The sequence below is a fragment of the Anas platyrhynchos genome, chromosome 8 (assembly GCF_047663525.1).
Source record: "Anas platyrhynchos isolate ZD024472 breed Pekin duck chromosome 8, IASCAAS_PekinDuck_T2T, whole genome shotgun sequence".
Lineage (NCBI taxonomy): Eukaryota > Metazoa > Chordata > Aves > Anseriformes > Anatidae > Anas > Anas platyrhynchos.
Window position 1 is genome coordinate 25,239,961 of NC_092594.1, and position 23,105 is coordinate 25,263,065.

The following is a 23,105-nucleotide window of genomic DNA, read 5'->3' on the forward strand; positions in this document are numbered from 1 at the left end:
AAGTAAACAACATTTAACTTGTAAACTTAAAACTTAATTAATGTTATTAAAATAATTGAGATAACATGAATATAAAATGACAAGATGCTGTTTTTATAGTACAAATATACAAAGCAGAACTGTAGTAAAAGTAAGTCATTCCACAGCGTATAAGAGCATGCATTATTAGTACATTAATATTTGTGTTTATGGGAGTTTTTAATAGTTTATAGGGCAATTGAAAAACTAAAATAATAATCCTGGAGGCTGCAAAGAATCACAAAGAACAACAAATATGTTAGTGTATAATCTATAATCTAGAGTATTTGTAGAATATCCCAAAGTACATACAAAGCCATACTGGCATGGATGTGACACTGCCAATTGCCTGTGCAAAGCCCAGGCTTTCTTAAAATAATGGCAAAGCAGACTCAGGCACAACGCTATTTGTGTAAACTTGTACTGGGTAGAGCTGGCAGGAGATCTTAAGAGTGGATGGCGAACACGTTGTCCTCTGGCAGCCATCTAGAGCAGTTCTCAAGGTCACTGCTGCCCGAGGAGCTGCTTTGGTGGAGATGAGTCACTCAGACCTCCATGTAACACATGGTGGTAACACCACTAACTGTATCTGAGCTGGTGTTTCTGGGAGAAATCAGGATTAGTTTGGTTCAAGGAGGTGTAATTTCAATTACACAGCATTGGTGTTAGTAATCAAGAGCCAGTGAAAAGAGAGAATTAAATCTCTTATGTTTATTTCTGTAAGAATGGGGGCATGCAGGAATATAATTTTGATGGGAATTAATGGTTAATACAGTGTAATTAAATAACCTCTAATATTTTCCAATGTAACATTTCTGACAGTAGTAATATAATGGCAGCGCTATTAATTAAGTGCGTCTGTAGAAAAGTATGGATAGATTATCCTGGAGGGTAATTGAGTCAAGTAAAGACACAATGAGAAATTTGAGTGTAAAAGTGAAGGAGAGGGAGAGGAAGGAGCAAAACAAATCTGCATTAAAGACATAGTCACATAGTTGGAATGATGTTCATTAGAGAGTATTGAATTTGTGTACAACTATTATATGTTCCAGGTTATGTTATGTTAGCAAACCAACTCTTAAAATGAACAAACAAGAACCCCCTTCATTGATTGATTCATCTATTCACTGGAAAAAAATGCCATGCTTGGTACTGAATTCTATCAGCAGTTTAATAATGATACAGAAAACAGATTTGAATTTACATTATAGACTGTAGAATGTTTTAAAATTCCTATTAATTTTCTTAGGCTTTTTTCCAGGAGATCTATATTTTTCTTAGAAAAGAAAAGACTTTTTTTTTTTTTTTTTTGTTTTTTAGTTGTGTACAACACATCTGACCCTGGTTTTAGTATCTGAAAGAGAGAAAATGTATTTGCTAGTTTTGTACCCTATAACTAAATTAATAGACTCAGAGACCGATTCATTAAAATTTTATATCTGATTTGTTTGGGTCATAGCTCTGTTATAACTTATTATAAATATCTTATATTCCTTAATATTGCATACTCTGTGAACTTAACAGACATTAACAACAATAGCCCATTTGGAGTTAGAGGGGAAAAAGCAATCCTTTAACTCACCAGCTGAAAAATGACACAAAACACTTACGTGCTACAAAAGTGATTTGACCCCTCTTGCTTGTAATCAAGGAAATTATAAATAATTGTGACCTTGGGAGGATCAATAGGAACTGTCCACCTTCCTCTCCTAATGATCTGATCCTTTTATTTACCTATTCAGGAATTCACTGAATGGTATGCTGGGCTAAGGCTCTTTTATTTTCACGATCTTTCATATAAGATATTGAACAGTTCTTGCTGCTTTATGACAAGATTAAGGAAACACTGAGTCTCCAGCTTTTCTATTGAAATTATTTCATGTATGGTTCTTTAAAAGTATTGACTGACTCAGAACCTCAGAAAAGGTTTCATTACACAAGTTAAACTGGAGGAGTGTTTTAATCCCTCCATTTCACTGGTCAGGGTGGAGGAGCAGGGAGGGGAACCGAACACCTAACCATCACTTAATTCCTCTGTGGTTGATTACTGTACATCTTGTTCTTTTTGATTTTTTTTTTTTTTTTTCAGTTGTTCCATGGCAATATCTTTGTTAAAGAGAGGAGAAGCAGTCATGCTGGCAATAGAAAGGTAAGGTTTACAGAAAGAAACAAAAGGAAGTCCTTGTGGAAAAAAGGATCAGAGATGAACTGACATTATTAGAAAAGCTATCAAACACTGATCATGAAGACAAGTCTGTATGGACTCTGATGGACATATTAAGGGAGAACTACAGATGGTTTCCTGAACCAGAGGGGACCATTCATAAGAAAGATTCATGAAAACACAGGAAACCAAGGAGAGAAATCTTGTCCTCATGGTAGAGTAGCTCCTTGTGACAGAGTCTGAAATGCTGCATTTTAAGTATGTGTACTCAGTGACATTAGAGGAGGACACTGGATATCTCTTTCTCTCTACTCAAGTAGAATTCCCCTGTTAGTGCCCAGTGCAGTCTTTCTCTGCATGACTGATGGATCCAGCTACACCTGTCACTATGTGCTTGAGCAGTCCATGGGAACTGTTCTACACCTGGAGTAGTATTTACATAAAGAGCAAAGTAAAGCAAACAAAGAAACAAAAACGACACTTGTTGGCTTCCTTAATTGATCATCTGATGTGAGACTTGGACACTGCTAAGTAAAAGCTGGTGTGAAGTACTACCAGTAGTGCTAGTACTGCCAGTGTGATGCCAGTATCAGCAAAATCTCTGAAAGCTTTACTTGTATGAACTTAGTAATTGACAGCCTTAGTAATTAACAGTCTAATGTAGTCCTAACAGCAAAGAGGTTGCTGTGAGCTTTCTGCTTTTCTGCTGGCATCACAGGTGAGTATTTCTAGATGTGAGTAATGTAGGTTGGGGTTTATGGTTATTCCTTCAGAGTGTTTTTTTTTTTTTTTTTTTTTTTTTTTTTTTTTTTTTTTGTGGTGTGATTGTTTAGCACTCAGCACTACTCCTTGGGGAAGAGATGTACTGCTGTTACCACGGTCTTGCTTCTTTTTATAGCATCAGGTACAGAGCCCTCCTTCCTGCCTTTCAAGAATGATCCCTTGAAAACTTTTTGGGATGCCCCTGTTCTGACACTCTCCAAATGAGTACCTACACAACATGCTGTTTTTTTTTTTTTGTTTTTTTTGTTTTTTTTTTTCAATCTGAGCAAGGGTCCTTTCAAAGTTATTGAGGGGTGGGTCATCTCAGCACACCAGAGAGAGAGACTATCTTCTGTCAGCTTTGGAAGGTCTGCTACTTGATGGTAAACCCACAAAGTGGGAAATGGCACTGGACTAATAGAAAGGACCTTTGCAGGTAATTATGGAGGAGCAGTACTGGCTCTTGGGTAGGCACACAAAGCCTTCCTGTTCTGATTTGCAGAACTCTTCTATTTTTACTGTATTCAGAAGGAGTGTCTGATATGCTGTTTAGTATTATGTGTATGACAGTGCTCCTGGAGTCATCATTTTTCAAATCCAAAGGCTTTTGGCAGATTTAACAAGACTTTTTCTCCTTCTTCAAGCAGGGAAAGTAGTTTTATTTTTTATAAATATTCATTTTTATATCCAACCAAAACTACTTTCTCTTTTCTAGGCCTTTAAAAGCCAAGGACTCTAAAAGCTGTGTGGACACATTGTGAAAACTCTCACAGTAAAACAAACACTCTGTGGTGCAATTGCTGATGGATGATATTTCCATGAGATATTACATAAAACAAAAAAGGAAGTGTTAAGCTCTTTGCTTTTCTTCCTGGAAGCCATAAATCTGGATACCCTGTTTATAGTTCTTTCAGCACTGTGTAACTCTGATACTTTGAAATTTCGTGGTATAAAAAGTATTGCTCATGCTACAGTTTGTGGCTAATTGCTGGAATAGGTGGAAATGACAGGCCACTGATTTTTTCTCTCTCTTGTCCTCTGAATCTGCTTTAGATCTCATATTTCTTCTGGCATAAACCAGAGTGGGATGTGTGGGGTTGTTGACCAGGATAGTCTGTGTGTGTTCATGTAAAGGAGGGCTGCTTTTGATCTTTGTACTTGCATGCTAAACTAGGCATATTGTAGCCCTCACATTTTGGACTTTGATCAGCAAGCCAAACTTAGGAGAGAAGAGCTGAACAGAATTGAGAACAAAGACTGCCTAAGGTTGCAAAAATGCTACATTTCACTCATCTGCTACTAAATATCTGACTTGGTTTTTGAGTTCTTCCTGATGGTTGTGAGAGAGATAGCTGATAGTGTTCTGCCCATCTCAGGCAGACTCCAGTTAATAGAAGACTGCCAATAATTGTCAAAATGTCAGAAAACCATTTAAAGATTTACAGCTTCACAGGAAAAAAAAAAAAAAAAGATAACTGCCCTTTTTGCTCCTTTAGTAAATTGAGAAAGTCAGGGTAAAAAACTGTCTGTATTAACTAGAATAAGTGTTATTTCAGAGTCCAGGAGTCCAAATTTTCTTTGACTGTGTAAGATGACAATCTCTAAAGACTCTAAAGAATGACAGAGTTGCAGATTCCTACTTTCATCAACTGTTTTTCTGTCAGCACTGTGCAAATGCTAAACTTGATTTGTCAAGTTGTTGAACTGCACTGACTAGAGTTTTGTGCGTTAAAGAAAGGATAAATCATTATTAGTAGTAGCATTAGGGAAATGCAGGAACCTTTAAAATGTGTGTTAGCATAATTGTGCCATCAGAAGTTTCTAGATTCTAAGTAGATTAACTCAATGAAATCACAGATGAGTACTGTTTTTACTTCAGGTAAACTGGAGGAAAAAGTCCCATTCAATTTATTTGTTTATAGGTGGATAGTTTGGAGACCCAATGCCTTCCATTCTTCAATCATAAATATTATTTAAATACTCTTTCCTTTAAAACTCAGGTGAAATTAATTAATCAGGGAAGATGGGGATTAACCTTCATTTTTACTAATGCATCGTAATGTTAAACATGTGAAATGGAAGGCATAGATCTTGCAGGACATTCTAATACGGTAAAAGATTGCAAATACTTCCATGCAATACAATAATTTCAGGGTGGGCTTTGTGACATATTCTTTGAAAACATATTTCAAACCTTTGTGATATGCATTTAAAGACTGGTGAAATATTTGTGTAGAATAATATGTTTAATTCTAGTTACAAGATTTTGTCATTTTTGTCATTAATCACAGTGACAGACTTTTCTCTTTAGGCCAAGGGCAAAAGTTCCTGGTTGTTGATCTAGCCAGAAAGTACTCTAAAGTTTGCAGTGGCATGTCATTAATATTTATGCTGCACAGGTAATAGAGTAAATATTAGACCCATGAATTATTGAAAGTGAAAGAAAAGTGATGAAATACTGTTTGTTAGTTTGGTTGTTGTGTAGTTTTGCATGTTTGTGAGAAATGGCGGACCCCTGAAAGAGAGAATCACTTTGATTACTGCTTATGATTTCTACATTAATGGGAATTTTTGTTGTCAAATCATATGAATATTAAAAATAATTCTAAATGTAATTCTTGTGGTGCATTGTAGTATAAGAAAGAATGGAAGTAGTTTAATACAGCTAATTTAGAGAGGCTACAGGAGTACCCTTTACAAATGACTATACCCTCAAGAAAGTGTTTGCCGGTCTTTACCATGATTTCCTGAATGACACAGGGCAAGTGCTTTAAACCAGCTTTTCCCTTCTGTTAGAGGATGAACACAGACCTGCTTGCATCAGGCTTTCTGGATTATTGTCCCACAGCTGCTGTTCAAGGGGCTGGTCAATGGACTTAAGTCTTTGATAGATTTTCATAAATTTCCCTTTTAGCTTTGGGGGTGGATTGTAAGAAAATTATGCACATGTAAACTGTGGGAGTAGTGCCAGTGGTATTCATGTCTGCCAGACTGTGAAACAGGTAAACAGGTAAGGAGTTTCTTTTTGGGGATTCTGTGTTGAGTTTGTAGCAGTTTGCAGCTATTCCTATATTTAGCAGAAGGAGCAATGAAGGTCAGCAAGGTCAATGTATTAAGTAGAAAGCGTATGAGATAAAGGTTTGCACCAGCTATTGGACTTCGGACTTGAATATTACTTTGTTGGTGTATAGTTGTTAATTAAGTGGTGAGGCATTGTAGAGCAGCCTGATCATAATACTGGAGAGGATCTTGCAATCCTCGGTCACTCAAGGACAGGCAAATCATCCAGCTGATGGTACTGTACTTTGAGTTGGCTGACAGTGAATTGATTTCCCAGATCACATTCTTGTTTGTAGAATACTTTCTCTGCCTTACTATCATTTTTTTCATGGATGGTTTCAAAGCTTCCTGATGTCGTAGATAGGTTGTATCCTCTCTGCAGAGTCAGCTCCCTTCCCTAGCAGTGTGTATTCACGCCATATGTGGCTGTCATCTTACTCTGTTCTGCCAGTTCCTTCTCCTCCTTAGCCTAGCAGCTCTGTGGGACCGCACGATGGCTGAGGGGTGCTAGCTGATAGCTCTCCTTTCCTCAGAGAGGCATATCCCATTGCTGACAAGCCCATGCCCTGCTCCTGTCATGGAACTGGCTTGGAGGCCTGAGCTCATGTGGCGGCAGGAAAGGGTTTCTCCTTGAGGTTGTGACTGTTTGCTCACACTAACCTGCTGCCCTAGACAGCTATCATGCTTGTGTCATAAGTTTGTGTGTGTACTTGTTATTTCTCACTCTTTTAAGAGAGACTGTATTGCACTTTCTTATGAATACTTAGAAATAGATTAATGTAATCCACTTTGGCATACACTGACATGATTGCAAGATTGGTCAGAGAGATTACATAATGGTAAGGAGAGGTACTTCTGTAGTGATCCGTGCAAAATGTTATCTAACATTGTCCAAATTTTCTTCTAAAGCCATAGCACTTGCCAAGTAATAGCACAGTGTGTTATGAAAGTGATCTGAGCCACTTTCTGTGTCATGTGTATCTTTATCGTGTTTCTTTCTTCTCCTTCTGTGGTACTTACTAGCTAAACCTGACCATGCAGTAGCATGCAGTATGGGAGATTGAATCAAGCCTAATATAGCTGTCTTTTGTGCTGATACTCAAAGCTTGTAAGCAGGAGAGATGTGATGAGACCCTCTCTGCTTTAGTATTGACTTCCCATGGAATTCAAAGGAACTGTGGCCTGAGGAACTGAATCCTGCCATGACCTAGATAGGATGATCATGCTTTTGGGTAGGCCAGGTAGATGATACAGCAAATCAATACTGTATTCATAAAGAAGGACCCACAGTAATAAACAAACAAAAACAAAAAAACAAAAAACCATCAACTCATTGTTGAGGGAATCACTTAAGTTAGAGAGAGGCTGCCAAGGCCAACAAGCAGTGAGGCAAAAGTCAGCAGGTGGTGCTAGAGCTGGTCAAGCAAGCTGTAATGCAGGGACAGCAGAGGTCAGGATTAAGAAAATGCAAGAGGAATGAGGGCTGAGTAGGTAGGAAGCAGAATCAAGGACCACAGTCAGGAATCAAGGTGTGAAACATGATATTGAGGCAGTGTGCAAATTCCCACAGGGTTGCTTGTACAGGGAGTGGCTTGACGTCTCATGTCATTAAGCACATGTGCTGAGAATGGTCTTTGCTTTCTGTTAACTCAGTCACTATTGACCAGTGACCACAGGAGCCTCACTCCAGCTAGGCAGCAAGTTCATTAGGTACTTGTGTTTTTGACACTGACTGCAGTATGGCAGGAACTGCAGTCCCCTTGTCCTAGTGTTTTTTTACTGTCTACAGAGTCTGTAGTTCTTTATCAGACTGGTACTGAAGCTGTTTACCAGAAATTTACATTCTGACAAACCAAGCTGCTTGGGCCTGGGAAACTACAGGCATATTCCTTGTTGGCCTATTAGGCTAGTATCTGCCTCACCTTTGCTCCTCACGTTGAGTCTCTCTGATTGCTTGAGGATGGAGAGGCTGTGATTTTGCTGACTGTGCTGCTTTGGTTCAGCTGTGAAGCAGTTACTTATAATTGGTGCCAAGGAGTAGCAATCAACTGGAAAAAAACACACAGGGAAAAGTTTTTTTTTTTTTTTTTTTTTTTTTTCTGTGAGCTGAGGCTTGAAATGAAAACGTGGATGGAAGGAAAGAAGACATAGTGGAGTCTGGTTTTCTGTGGTTTACAGTCAAAATCTACTTCTGGAATGGTGAAGGGAAAGGAAAACACAATAATTAGCACATAAGCTGCTTGTGCCCAGCTCTCAATGGCAATTTTTATGATGTCTCAGGAGGGTGTAGGGTACGCATAGTAAGAAAAGACACGTGTTCTGAAGACCATAAGCTCAGGTTATAGGAAGACTTTATTTGGATTAAAAAAAATATAATAAAAATATAAGGACCTTGACAATGACCAAAAATAAAGATTAGTGTTTCAGATACCTGTTGGGAAAATGTAGTTTCCAAATGCTAACAAAAATGAGAATTATATATTCCTTGTTGGTAGATCTCAGAGTCATTTTCACAAAGTGGATTTCACAGTACAGTGTTTGTTTTTTTTTTGATCACAAACTATTCACCAGTATGGTTTTATGTTTTATGCTTTTAAAATGGTGCTGAATGTTCTACCTTAAAAGTATAAAAAATAAATTCTGATGTCACCTGCTTCCAAATATTCAGGAGCAAAACAGAATGTCAATTATTTGCATTTTGCCTTTTTTTTTTAAACAAGCCTTACTCTGGTGCATGAATAGTGGAAGTACGTGCTCAGTGTTGCAGCACAGTATTTTTGCTTAACTTTATCATGGGTCATATGTTGGTTATGGTCATTCTTAATTATTATTTTTTAATCTTTTAGCTTAATAACAGCTTGTTATCCAATTTCATCTCTTTCTTGCTACTTGAGTTCTTAAGGTCATCTAGTTCTTATTAAATTTTCATCTCTTAATTTTTTCATGTCTTACATCTTTATGCTCTGATTGCCCTCATCAAATTCAACAATATCTTATTTTGTAATCCCTAAAATCAATACTAGCATTTTCATATCCTTGATCCTATTTTGTCCAACAGGCTCAATTATTATCAACACTTCAGCTTACATTTAAATGGAGTAAGTCTCTTGCAATTTGAGTTAAAACTGCTTAAATAAAAATTATAGTGATGAGAATGATGTATCCAGCTCACCCAGTGACTTCTACACCTTATCTGGCTAGTGTTTTTGTGAAAAGTCCTCTCTTCCTGAAAGGGCTATTTTATTTTATTTTATTTTATTTTTTATATATAAAGAGTTGTTTTTGTTACTCCTGTTGTTTTATATACTTACTCATGCAAGTGTAATGGAAACCAGATTTACCTAATCTGAAGATTCCTGAAGCTCCTGCTCCCTCAATAAATGGTGTATCCATTTTTATTTTTTTTTTAGCTGTATGGGTGAATCTGGGACTCATGCATATTTGTAAACATTTTTTGGCTGTTAAATCACTTTTGCTGCATGTGTAATCACGAGAGTGTAGTGTGAATGTTACACTTGTTCAGGTAGAGCTATTAACAAAAGAGCCACTGAAGCAACGAGCATTTCTTAGCTCTGTGCCATTGTATTTGTTGTAGGCTTGGATCCTGAATGAAGCAGTGGGAAGGTGTGCTGACATACCATCTGAGCAATACTTTACATTTTGAATTTGAAAGACTATTCTAGGGTTTTTTAAAGGACCTGTTAAAGAGTTAACACCAATTCACTTTGTTATCTGTGGTAACACAAATAGATAGTGAAACTTTGGGTGGAAACTAGTAGGGATTTCTAACAACATAATTGCTTTGTCAAGCAGACTGAGCCTGAGACCCGTCACCCCAAAGCACAGACCTCTGCTGCTGAGCGGAAGGACTGATCTGCTCGCTGGGAACACTAACAGTTGGCTGTTCTCTTTGGGTCAGCCACAGCAGGAGGCAGGAACACAATGTGTTAGTGTTTAAGAGAGTTTCTTTTTGAATTTTCACTTTTGGAGATTGGAATTATGTAAGCCAGCTACAGAGAGCCTCTCTGCTTAGCTACAGCCGGTGTCATGCTGGTCACACTGAGCCAATTAGGCTTCCAGAAGTCTACCGTGAAACTTATACCAGTGACTCTGCAACAGCCACAGCATTCATCCTGGAGAGGGGAGAGGGGGGAAGAAAAGTGAAATAATTAGCCTCTAGAAATGTGTACAGTTCCAGATAGTGCTAAAAATTACTTTTCTGATTTTAATGAAAGGTACTCTGGCTCAATAAAATTTAGAGCAAAGTCCTGCTGGTTCAAATTATTAGTGCACACCTTAGACCTGGTGAGTTTTATATAGTTTCATGTGGCTCTTTGAACATTTTGCACAGCTTTAGTTCAACTCTATTGACCTCCATGTAAGAACCCTTTTATAGACTTACATAGAGATGAAATTAATTCCTAAGGAAAAGTATTAATGGGATGGGATTTCTTATAATATTCCGTGGAGATGGGGAAGTTTTCCAAAACAGCAGTATGTTTTTGAGTGGGAGAGAAATTATAGAGCTGGGGTCCTTCTGGCTTAATTTAAGAATAGCAATATTCCTATAAAATGAAACACTACCGGGTCAGAACTATAACTGCTGTGTGTCAGTTACAGCAGAGTGTATTGAGAAAGGGAGTTCTGGCTGTCCAGCTGGCACACACTTTGCCCCTCTGTAATGTGCGTTTTTTTTTTTGTTTTTTTTTTTTTTTTCTATCAAGTTTCACTTAGTATTGCTATTGGCTCATTATTATTTTCTGTCATTCTGTGTCACACTATTGCATCCTAAATATAGTTGCAGTAATCACGTGGAACAGTTTGACCTGGCAGGTATTGATGCAGCTGACTTTTTTGCTTCTAGGTCATGGAATTCAACAGGTGGGAGGAGGAAGCACAATTGCAGTTCATTTAACCCTCTCATTTTAAAGCCTGTTCAGGGCTGCCTTCACGACACATTAGAAGGGAGACTTTCAAAGCAGTGCTGAAGTGGGATGAGTTTTTTTCATTCCTATCATTAAAGGAGATGGAAGTGTTTTTATCTGCAACCTTAATGGCAATAAGTTACGCAAGCACAAGATGAAGGAAAAAGTCTTCCCTATCTTCTATTAACAACAACAACAAAAAGTCAACACGTAGTTTTCTGCAGGCAAATGCAGAGGAATACATTAGACACCCTGTATATTTATTTCCTGCAGAAAATTTAGTCATGGATTCAAAGGGAAAATAAATCTTTTTTTTTTTGTTACTGTTGTTTGTTTGAACAGTAAAATTATTTTTGCTTTTTATTCTTCTTTCTAATTACTGATTCTAAGTATGAAAGAAAGGAATATACACCATTTAGCTATCACACCTCTGATGAACAAAACAGAGATGTTACAAGAGATCTTCGCAGTATGAGTCATTTTACAGGCAAAGCTCTTTCTCCTTTACCTGTTCCATTCGTGGTTTCCAGAAACTGTTTTTGTAATGCTTTTCTCATTGTGAAATGATTGCACGTTACAGTAAATAGTCCTGTCAGTTTGTTCTGTGTAATCTCAACATGCTGCATGGAAACAGGAGAGACACTGGTTCTCCTAGAGACCTTTGTCATGGAGTAGTGTAGTACAAGTGAAGTCCTGGGTGAGTAGGAATGATTTAGGAATTTGTTCATGTAATGCAGGTATTGGGTTACTGACACTTTCTGCCTGCTGTTTATAGTGCATGGGCCAGCAATCCCTTTTAAAGGGAGTATGCAAGAGAAGTTTCTGGAAAGGACCAAGACCTACATCAAAGTAATACACATCAGTCATCCTGTTAAGTCATCTAGTTGCTAATCACCATATATATTAAATCTTGTATTTTACAGAGCATTTCTAACCACTCATATCTTGGTAGCAGTAACTTAAAAAATGTACCCAGTGCATGAATTTATCAAATGACAAGATTCATTCTAGCCAGTATGCGGGAGTAGTGGATGTGACATTTCCTTCTTTTTCATGAACCAGCTGGCTGGACTTGACACCGTAACTTCTAGTGGTTGTGGTGATGACACTACTGAATGATCCTAATTACTACTGCATGCTTTCTTTGCACTTTGCTCATCTTTTACATCTGCTTGAACCATGACACATTGCTTGAAGAAACAAGGAAGCATATTAGAGTGGCCTGAACTGCTGTTCAGTTCTGACAAAATTACCCAAACTGTCAGGTGAAAAGTTAGGTGTCTTCTTACTACTGAAAATGACAAAGATACACTATTCTGCTCAATTTTCCACGTATTGAGCATGATAACGTTCTGTTCATCAGAAGCCTCTTCATTATACAGTACTCAATGGAGTCAGTGTATAACTACATTACAGAAAACAGAAGGATAATTTATATTTCTACATTTTTTCCTGTATGGATGTGATGAATAACTCCTAGCTGACAGTATTCTCGAACCTTTTGAAATACACAATCACTTCAATGTCCATCTGACTGATGGCACTATTAAAATTGTAAGCTCAAGTTGATTGAGAAATGTGACTTCTGCAAAGTTATTCTTTCCTCATATCTGGTTGTCATGGGGCACTGTATAATGATGTCATTTCAAAAAAAAAAAAAAAACCAAACACACCACATTTGACAATAATTCTGGAGATATTTCATTATTGAAGCAATGGTGAATAAGGAACAAAAAAATATTTTCTATCTAGAGGTGGACAGAGATTGGTATATTTTAAGAGTAAATTAGGTATTGTTGAAAATGTAATAATGATTATATGTCTGTGGAACTGAGGTAGGATGACAAAACTAAATTGAAAGTAGTCAGCACATAGATGCAGTTATGAAAAAAAAAAAAGTACTACCAAACATTATCAATATTATAGAAGTGTAGATCTTGTGAAAGAGAGGCTTGCATTTACCTTTATGCATATGTTTTTTTCATTTTGAAAACAAAAACAAAAACAACCAATTTATTTCAATATAGAAAGCTCAGCTTGAACTTCCAGTGTGTAGAACTGATGAGTTAGTGAATGTGAGATGATTTGTGAAATTATCCCTGTCTCTGGTGTTATTCTTGCCAATTTTCTGTGTGTATATTTAATTCTGGTTATTATGCTTCCCCTTGAAGAGTGTCTGCAGTGAGTGTCACTGCTTCTTTTTGTTCTATGAAAGAGAGGAGAGAGATGGAAACAGAAAACAAGGAAAAGGGCCCTGTGTTTCTAAATGAGGCATGTGAGAGATTAAATGAAATTTCCTGAAATTTGGGTGCATTATAGATACAGATTATAATCAATTTGATAGAGTGTATCTTAACCATAAAGCTGTTCTTACTTTCTTAATCCATCTGCCTAATATAGATCTTTGACCTCTAAATCTCAGAGTGCTCAAAAAGTGCATATCTTACTGCCTTTCAAATCAAAACACACAGAAGTGAACTCACTTTACTCTTGGGGAACAGAGAGATGAGAATTCAGCACTGGCTGTGGCTGGTGGTCAACATACTAAAGTTAGCTATTATTGGGCTAATATTTGATGTGCTAGCCCAATACAATTCGTATTACATTTGAAAACAAAAAGGTTTCTGTATGCTCATACTTTTATTGAATAGGTTATGTAGAGGCAGTAAATACAGCATCTTGCAGAGAACTATCCAGGTTCTGCTTCAAGAGGTGCAGTAGCTCTCACGTGCATCGCTTATTAGTAACTCAGATGAAAAACAGTTGGCTTGATATGTGAAGATTAGCATCACTTCTGAGTTATCAATCTGTGATGAAAAATAGCAAGTGTAAATGAAGAACAAAGAGGCAGTAGCAATATTTGGAGGTGAGAGGTTAGCAGCAGGTACAGTCTCCTTAGTCATGATGCTTCACTGCAAAGAAATTACATGAAAATATAGCCTTCTGAAAATCAGATATATCACATGTATCAGTTTATATTCTATTTGTAAAAATGAGATGGTATGAATGTTGTTTGAAATTTATGTATGAACTTCAGGAATCTAGAAAATGACATGACAGATTCCTGTCTCATTACAGTTTACTTAATGGAGCAATTTTTTTTTCATGGGTGTGCACTAGGAACTGTCAAATTAAGTTGTATGTGCATGATTATTTCTCAGTTTCTCATACTAGGAAAGAGTTAAATATTTAAAATATATTTCATTCATCTGAAAAGAACACATACCATTATCAGACCCATGGGGGTTCCACAGGTTACAGGATCCTGAACTTAGGTTCAGGAGAAGAATTCAACATTCGTGTGCTTGTCCTTGCCTCAGCTGAATTTTCTTGTTTGCTTCTCCTCTGTCCTTACCTAGTCTGCATCATTCCCCATGGATTCCTGTCCCCTCTGTTCATAGCTGCCACATGTTGATAGACAGCTACTTCTTTAACTTCTGCAGTCCAGCAGATCCTGAAACTCAGCAGTTTTGATTTTTTTTTTTTTTTTTTCCAATTTAAAAATGTAATCATCCTGTCACTTGTACTGTCCTCGTGTTCTAGTTCAGGTTCAGACACTCTAACAGATTCAGAGATATCAGGTGGAGACATTTCCTATTTCATTCTAAGCTTCTGTATCTGCTTTAATTTGCTTAAGGCAAAATATTTTTACAGTATGATTTGGAAATAGAATTTAATAATTAGACGGTTCTGGTGCATGTTGCAATCATTCATAGAGCTTAGGGGTGTAGCTGGCAATTGGCATCTATACGCGCACATACAAGCATGCACATACACACTTACATGCATTTTAACACCCGCCATCCCTGCAATCTGCTAGAATATACACCCCATTATGCACACACAGGCTGTTCTGTTGCACAGTGAGACAGAGACACTAATGTGTCAGTAAAGAAGCTGAAAAGAAGTCTTGCTTTGTCTTCAGAAAACATCTTGGAGAGAGAGGGTGAGAAAAAATTACTTCATAGAGAAATTCTGCAGCAGGGAGAGATGAAGGAGCAGGAAAGAAAAAACATATTGTGAAAAAGAGATAAGGAGGGGGAAAAAAAGGGAACCTCCTAAATGCACTGTTGAATATGTGTGAATATTGGAGTTGTAAAGACTATCACAGACAAAAAGAGGAAAAGATTCAAGATGGTGGAAGAAGGAGGGGAGGAGAGACTGAATTGTCATGAAATAGATTGGAAAAATGACCTGCAGGGAGGAGAAACAGAGCAGAAGGGGCTTAAAAGCATGAAAATAATTGGGTGGGGAGGGGTTGCAGTGGTATCTGTGCAGAAAATGATGATGTAGGGGTGGAGTAAAAATGAATACAAAATAAAAGGCAATGACTGCAAAGGGAAAAGCAATAGTGCACAGACTACTAAAATTTAGGCACTTTTGGCTTTGTTCTATCACCTGTATTTCATACTCTAAAGCAAGAACCTGGTAAAAGTGAGAAAAATAAGTTAATGTAAATTAAGGAAGTGCAACATTTAATGAGAGAAGGGTTGTAGAACTGGCTGAAGTCCAGCGGACCACTGTCTCGTCATTCTTTGAAAAGGTGATTAAATACAGAAAACTAAAAGCTGTATTGTTGTCTTCTCCTCCCACCTTTTTTTTTTTTAAAAAAAAAAAAAAAAAAAGAGAAGTAAGGAAAGTAATAACTTGTTGGATTTATTTTGTGAAATGTCTTTGTCCTTTTCATGTTTGTTTGAAAATTTTCAGTACAAATTATTTACAAATAATAAAACAATCCTACTTATTTTCATAAGCGTCTGTACTAATAACATTCTTACTTAGTAAAATGAATTAAACATGACCTGCATAATAGCTAAATATTTGTCATGGTAATGTCTTTTTGTGAGAGATGAATTATTCTGAAGCACTCAAATCATACAAAATAAATCCCAGAATGTGTTATTAGGAGGTAAAATAAAAAAATGGATAGGGCTGTTGCGTTTATGCAGAGGCACCATAAGAAAAGTAGAACATTCCCCCATCCTAATCACATACAGTTGCTTTTCAAAAAGCTTGCACATAATTTTGTGAACAAGAAAGCTTATGCATTGTAGGGGGCTTACATTTTTGAACGCTTACCAGAACTGGCCAGGAAAGTCAGGTATGTTGCTGTATAAACTGTGAGCTAGATATGGTTTGTTTTTTCAGGCATGCTGAATTTTGTGTTCAACTATATTAATACATGTACACAGACTTTGAAAACTAGGTCATCAGTGGGACAGCATCTTTTTATGATGATAGATAGTCTGAATGTATGAACAACCAAAATAATTTCCATGCATACTGTGAATCATATCCCTATTTTATCCCCAGTTTTCACTTTTTCCTTATATAAGCAAACTCCTATTGATTTCAAGCAGATTTTACTTGAATAAGGACTGGGGAGGGACTGTGGTATTTTGCCCTGAGGATTTTATAAGCTAGTATGAATCACAAGAATTTGGAGACAATATATTTTAAAATGATTTCCTCTCAAGTGCATTGCTACATACTGTGTGTTACTAGGAGCCATGTGAATGTTGTTACCATATGGATGGATAAACATCCTCTTTCTCCCATTCCCTGTTCAGTCATTTTTCAGAGCCTCCCTAGTTTTCTTGGCAGGTTGTTGTTGCAGAACTACTATTGATGGGACTCTTCAGCCCATGCACCTTGATTCTCATGCTCCATCTGAAGAGCCTGGTATCCAGCTTTTCATTTATCCACAGCCTTCTTTTGAAGACAGCCCCCCTCGGTATAAATTCTGACAGTCTGCATCAAGGCCTCAATCTTCTTTCTCTTGCCATGGAGCTTGTGATCAACAGCAAGAAGTCAGTTCTGTCTCCCTTATGTCTCTAGAGCTTTTAGAGCTCTGAAAATACAAAGAGCATGACCCTGGGATTTTTATTTATTTATTTATTTATTTTCCAGGAAACGAATAAAGAGGAACTTGTCAGTCAGTCTTTTTGAAAGCAAATTCTGGCAGAGATGCTACAGTCTGCAGCTGTCATTGGGCTAAAGGTATAAATATGGCCCAAACGTGAGGCACAGTGTAAAGCAGGGCTCAAATTAATGCAAGAAGTTGGTCAAAAAGTTTCTGACCTTGAACAGTAGCTTCTGTGAATCAGGACGTATGCGTACCGCCAGTTACAATGTACTGCTCACAAACCTTTCCAACAGAGACCATACGCCTTGGGATTTTGGCAACTATATGCTATAGTGCTGTACGTGGGAAAATAGGTATTTTTGTCTCTCAGCCAGAGCCTAATGTATTTGAGCAGTTTTACACTGATTTCAGGAAAAAGCCAATTGAGATAACAAGCTGCATTTTAAATTACCAGATACATGAAGGTGTTTTTGACACTTACAGGTTTACTTATTCTTAAATAGATTAAAGTGAAAATTCAGATTTTTTTTTTTTCCAAAAATGCTGTGATTTTTGTTGATTTTTTTTTTTTTTTAACATTTTTGAAACCACATAAATTATAGATGTAGATATGTTTGTCCAAATGGATTCTTTTAATTTCCAATAGAAATTTAATATACCTTACCTGGTAATATATTAAGAAATGATTGAGAAGCAAAGTCAAATAAATGAATGAAAAAACAACCTGCTTTTTTAGCCTTGTCACTTGGATGTCAGTGTAAAAATAGGGCGAATACCAGAAATTTACAAATACAGGTAGAAAAAACAATGTTACTCACACAAGTGTTCTTGAAAAAAGTAATTACTATTCAAGAAGTGAGAAGGGAATATAGTATGCTGCTTACTAATCAAGTATTGCGTATTTGTACACCACTCAAATTATTTTCTTTAATGCCTGTGCAAAATATATCTTCTCAGATGTTATCAAATATGCAAAACAATATATTAAAAAAAATCCTCCAACCTTTTGCATAATTATTTCTGATAGCAGATGTAGATACTGTATCTGCATAAATTACAGCATTGTTCCACAGTGCTTCTGCATTTAAATTATGTCAGTCAAGGGCAATATTAAAGGTTGCTTGGCTCCCAGTCCATTGGGTAGGGTTATTTCTAGAGATACATCCTTTTTGATATAGCTAAATTATTTTCTAAGTGCTTGTTTTTTAGCTATAATTAATCCTTTGCACTTCTATAGCTGTTCCATTAAGAATCTTATAACTAATGAATTAAATCTGACAAAATCCCATTGGAGTTGCGTTTACTTTATTAGCTTTAAAATTCTAATGGAAATAGCTATAGATGGTGCAAAGGATTCAGGATTATTAAACTAGAAGGTCAATAAATATCGCATCCATTTTACAGATGAGTAAACTGAGGCAGTGGGAGGTTAAATGATTAGTGTTGTAAAGGAAAGTATGTTAGGAAGACAAAAATAGAAGCATGAACTTCAATCGTGCAGTTGCACTAGATGGAAATACTATAGATTTTTACTGTTTCGTATACACCAGAATTTATTTCTACTTGATTCATGACCTGTAGTTAATTGGTTTTGTCTATAATTGCAAGAATGGCATTATCGTATTGAAAAGTGCCAACACTACATCTGAACTGTTTTTTTTACTAAGTTTGTTTCCTTCTTCCTTTTCCCTAGTTTGTGTGACATTTTAGAGCAGATGTGTTCTCTTTCTTTAGAAAAACTGGAAGTATTAATTCAATCTATAGCTTCAGAGATGGAAAAGAGTTAATAGAAACATTAATAAGTACAACCTTAATAGGATTTGAACTCACAACCTTTGAAATATGAATTAGAAATTTATCTGGTAGTCTACACAGTCTTTCATTAGCAACCATGGGAATTTACAGGTGTTAAATTAGTTATGGAATAGTGGAGCATTTCTCTGAATGCAATAAAAACATAATGAGAACTACAAGGAAATAAATTAATTCTAAGAAAGAAATCTAATATAAGGGCAACAAAGTTCAAATAAAGCCTGCTCCCTAGTTTCTAACAAGATCTGTGAAATGTCACCAATATTAGACTTAATATTGCATTGTTATGTTTCACTTGTTGAAATATTTTCATTATATGCAAACTTAACTGAATTTTTAGCCTTCTTTTTATTTTTTTTTCTTTTTTTGAGTATTTAATATTTCCATTTAGTAGTTTGCCTATTGAAAAAATACTGTACTTTAATAGAGTAGAATTACAGCTTGGTCTGAAGCTGCAGATAATGGGAAACTCACTGTTCACAGGTGTTGATGAGCCAGGAAAGGAGTAGCACAGAGCTGCTGGAAGTAGATGGAGCACAAAGCCCTGCAACCCCCTTTGGTGGGGAGGAAGGGAAAAGGGATCAGCCAAGTATCTTTATGTTTGAGGTATGTGACAGCATTAGAAATCTTGTGTAAAAGCATGTTTTTACTTCAAGGGCATTAAAATATTGTTATCCCAGTTGGCTAATGTAGAAATTGAGAAACATGACCAAAAGTACAAAAGCTTAAACTTTACAGTGGGAATGCATTGGGCTGTGCTATGGGATTTCATTTTATTAGCTTACCTTTAGCTCTTATGCTCCATTTCTTCCTTCTGATTTTAGAAAACAAAAACTCAGGTGTAAAGTATTTTCAGTCAAGAAATACAACATTACAAGCTCAGTGAAGGAAGAACAAAGAAACTTGTTACAGAGACTTATAGATGATAGGTCAGGAAACAGCTCTGTTACATCAGCAGATCTATGCAATACACGTCTATGTAGGACATTTTGCTCCATTATTCCCTGAAGGGTCTTCTCCAGTGTATTACAGTCTGTGTATATTGCTAACACAGTTGTAATGAATGAAACAAATTGTTCTTCTTAGTGGAAAGAAGAGTTCCTAGGCACACAGGAATAGTCAATACTGAGAGATTAGCATAGATTGCCAAAAATCAGATCAATATAGATGCGTTATCAATTACTGGGGTCTCTCTGTATCTTTTGACAAAGCAAAGGCTGAACAGTGAGGGAGAATGCAGTACAACATGTAGGGTTACCAGAGGGAGAGGCATGGACAAGACATAACTCGTGTAATGGAGCTTAAGCTTCACATTTCTTTATTAAAACTGCCTGTGCCATGTACTAGCTCTAGATGCTAGTATATTGTTTGCAAAAATGGATGTACCCAGTTTTAAGCTCAAGAGCTTATGAATCATAAGCTGCTATGTTATCTCTGTTCCTCATTTTCATACATCCTATACAAACCTAAACAATGTTGGGGAAAAAAAATAAATAAATAAATTTAGACATTCTACACAGACGGCTGTCAGGTGGAGAGTGAGAAAATGACCAAACACAAAATAATGCCTGGCTTTCTCTTTCTTCTTGGTTGAGAGAGGTGGAGAAAACTCCTGGATTGTGGTAACCTCTTTTTTTTTTTTTTTTTTTTTCTTCTTTCTTCTCTGAATTACTTCCAAAGTAGCTCTGATCATTAGGGAGTAGATAATAATTTCAAAGCTTTATCCCTTGAATATTCTGGAATACTTAATCAACTAGATGAAAATAAGTTCAGCTTCTCTAAATTTATCCTGCAAGTTTCCTCTCTCCAAGAATTCTTGATCATCATTTACAGTAACTAGGTTGAGCAGAGTGAAGGTCTCCAACCCCTAAAACAAAGCAGGGAGGAATACCCAGCTGTGTTAGGTAACTTTTACCTAGTGAGTTAAGGTAGCCTCTTCTGCCAGGAAGCTCTGCTTGTTGTGAGCAGAGTGTGCTTGTGACAGTACTGTCTCACCTCTCCTCATAGTGCTTGCTTAAACCAGTGAATCCTGCTAGATTTGTTCTGGGACGTTTACATTGCGGGAACTGATTGTCAAGTTAAACTCTATGGCTGTGTTGCTTTTCCTTCATTCTGTGGTAGTCATTGTTCTTTTCTAGCCTTTTCTACTTGCTAACATTCATTTTATACCATGCTGTATCTTCAGTGTGGCATCCTGTAGTAAATACAGTGAAACTACAATTGTTGGCAGAGAACACTACTTAGGGTAAAGTAGTTATTAACCTTGAATTCAATTGTATTGAATGACTTCAAATGGATTAGAAGTCTCTTCAGGTCCCTTAGAATTACATTATTTATATAGAAATATATTGTTTTTATATATTTATATATATGCATAAATATATGCATTATTTATATGGCCCATATGGAGTATATTCAATGTAATACATTTTGGGAAAATACTTGGGAAAAATGACATTTTGTGAGTTCTCAATAATTACGGATGAAATATGCACTGCTGTTTCCTATATTATTTAATAAAATATACTGTTTTCATTTGTTGTATCAGTCAGGCAGTGGCGTTCAGATAATTCAGTATTCACAGGCCTTGCATATAAAATATTTTTAATTTGGAGATTTAAGACTGTATAGCTTCATTACTTTAAAAGCAAAGCTATAGGCACACACATCACTGTGTAGCTTTATGTCAAAAACCAAAGGAACAAGTTATATTATTTTAATTATTAGGAAAAAATGGTCATACAAACCACAGTAATTTGAAAAATATCATAGAATCATAGAATCATAGAATATCCTGAGTTGGAAGGGACCCTTAAGGATCATCAAGTCCAACTCTTGACACCGCACGGGTCTACCCAAAAGTTCAGACCATGTGACTAAGTGCACAGTCCAATCTCTTCTTAAATTCAGTCAGGCTCGGTGCAGTGACCACTTCCCTGGGGAGCCTGTTCCAGTGTGCAACCACTCTCTCCGTGAAGAACTTCCTCCTGATGTCAAGCCTAAACTTCCCCTGCCTCAGCTTAACCCCGTTCCCGCGGGTCCTGTCGCTGGTGTTAATGGAGAAAAGGTCTCCTGCCTCTCGACACCCCCTTACGAGGAAGTTGTAGACTGCGATGAGGTCTCCCCTCAGCCTCCTCTTCTCCAGGCTGAACAGGCCCAGTGCCCTCAGCCGTTCCTCGTACGTCTTCCCCTCCAGGCCTTTCACCATCTTCGTAGCCCTCCTCTGGACACTCTCCAACAGTTTCATGTCCTTTTTACACTGTGGTGCCCAGAACTGCACACAGTACTCGAGGTGAGGCCGCACCAGCCTACAAGTCCTGTCTGATAATAGTTAAGACTATTTTCTCTGTAAAAGCCTAGTAGTCACTTTAAACCTATAGGATGGTTCACACTTTGTAGAATTAAAATAAGCAAGCAGCTAGAGAAGTCAAGAACAACAACAGAAATTGATTTCAAACACTTCTGGTATTTCCCATGTTTCTGGAATGCCTTTTTTACTCCAAACTTTGAGTTAGTCTCTGCTACTCTGCTTCACTGCATTTCATCATTTGGAAAGATATTTTTACATCCTTTAAAATTATTTTTCTAGTTTCTTGCACAGTCTGGATGTAGATCTTTCTGTTAGACAGATGAGGGGCTTTTTTTTTTTTTTTTTCTTTTTCTTTTTTTTTTGGAGAGGAGTGAGGCAGGAGACTTGAGAAGAAGCAAGTCACTCAGGGGCCTGTGGTACCTCTACAGGAGGGCTTAATTCCCTCCTCGGTGCTGTCTACCAGCAGGCCGCTGGCTTTAAATTTGTCTCTAGCCTTCAAAATTTTGGCTAAATGATTTCTCCTGGGTCTAGATGTATCTGACTCCTTTCTGTTCTTCTAACTGTAACTGTTTGCAAGTCTTGTTTCAAACTGGGGATGTGGGGAAAGCTCTGTCCTGATGTTCTGACTCGTCAGTGTAAAGTATGAGCCCCCGCTTCCTCTTTGTTTTTTCCCCTCAGGCTTTTACCAAATGATAGAAACAGTTCCAAAACAGTTCCAGGTGACCTTGTGTCCACTATGAGGTCATCCCTTTAAAAAGCAGTGTTTTTTCTTTTCTTTTTTTTTTTTTTTTTTTTTTTGTTTTCTGTAATGTTTTTCTCAGCAATGTGTTTCTAAGCAGTCTGCTAAATAACCTGTAACACTTAAAAACTTATATCTGAATTATCCGCTCAGTTACAGTGGTGCAAACCCAATGATTTCTGTCCTTGTTTCTGTGGTTAAGTGAGTGGGACAAGCAGCTATTCACCGTGCTCTGTTTTTTCCCTGCTGATCTCCTATAATTGAGCTGGTTCCTTCTCCCACGTACTCTGTCATGCAGGTACATTAATTCAATTCATATAGAATGAGCTTTTTTCCCTGATCCTCTAGATGAGCTCAGCTCTGCCTTCTGAACTCAACCTATTATTCAGCGTGTCTTGCAACCTGGCAAATCTCTGATTTTAGTGATTCCTCCTATACCCTGCTTTTTG

General features: G+C 37.0%; 1 long non-coding RNA gene across 2 annotated transcripts in view; it reads left to right on the forward strand.

Annotated features, from left to right (window-relative positions):
* Positions 1–23,105, forward strand: part of LOC110353205 (uncharacterized) — a 92,981-nt gene that overhangs the window by 36,535 nt on the left and 33,341 nt on the right. The window contains exons 2-3 of one of the 2 annotated variants that reach the window (XR_002403424.4): positions 2,108–2,167; positions 19,091–19,213. This is a non-coding gene — a long non-coding RNA (uncharacterized lncRNA). The remainder of the gene's footprint in view (positions 1–2,107; positions 2,168–19,090; positions 19,214–23,105) is intronic. The other variant, XR_005267635.2, reaches the window with a different exon arrangement.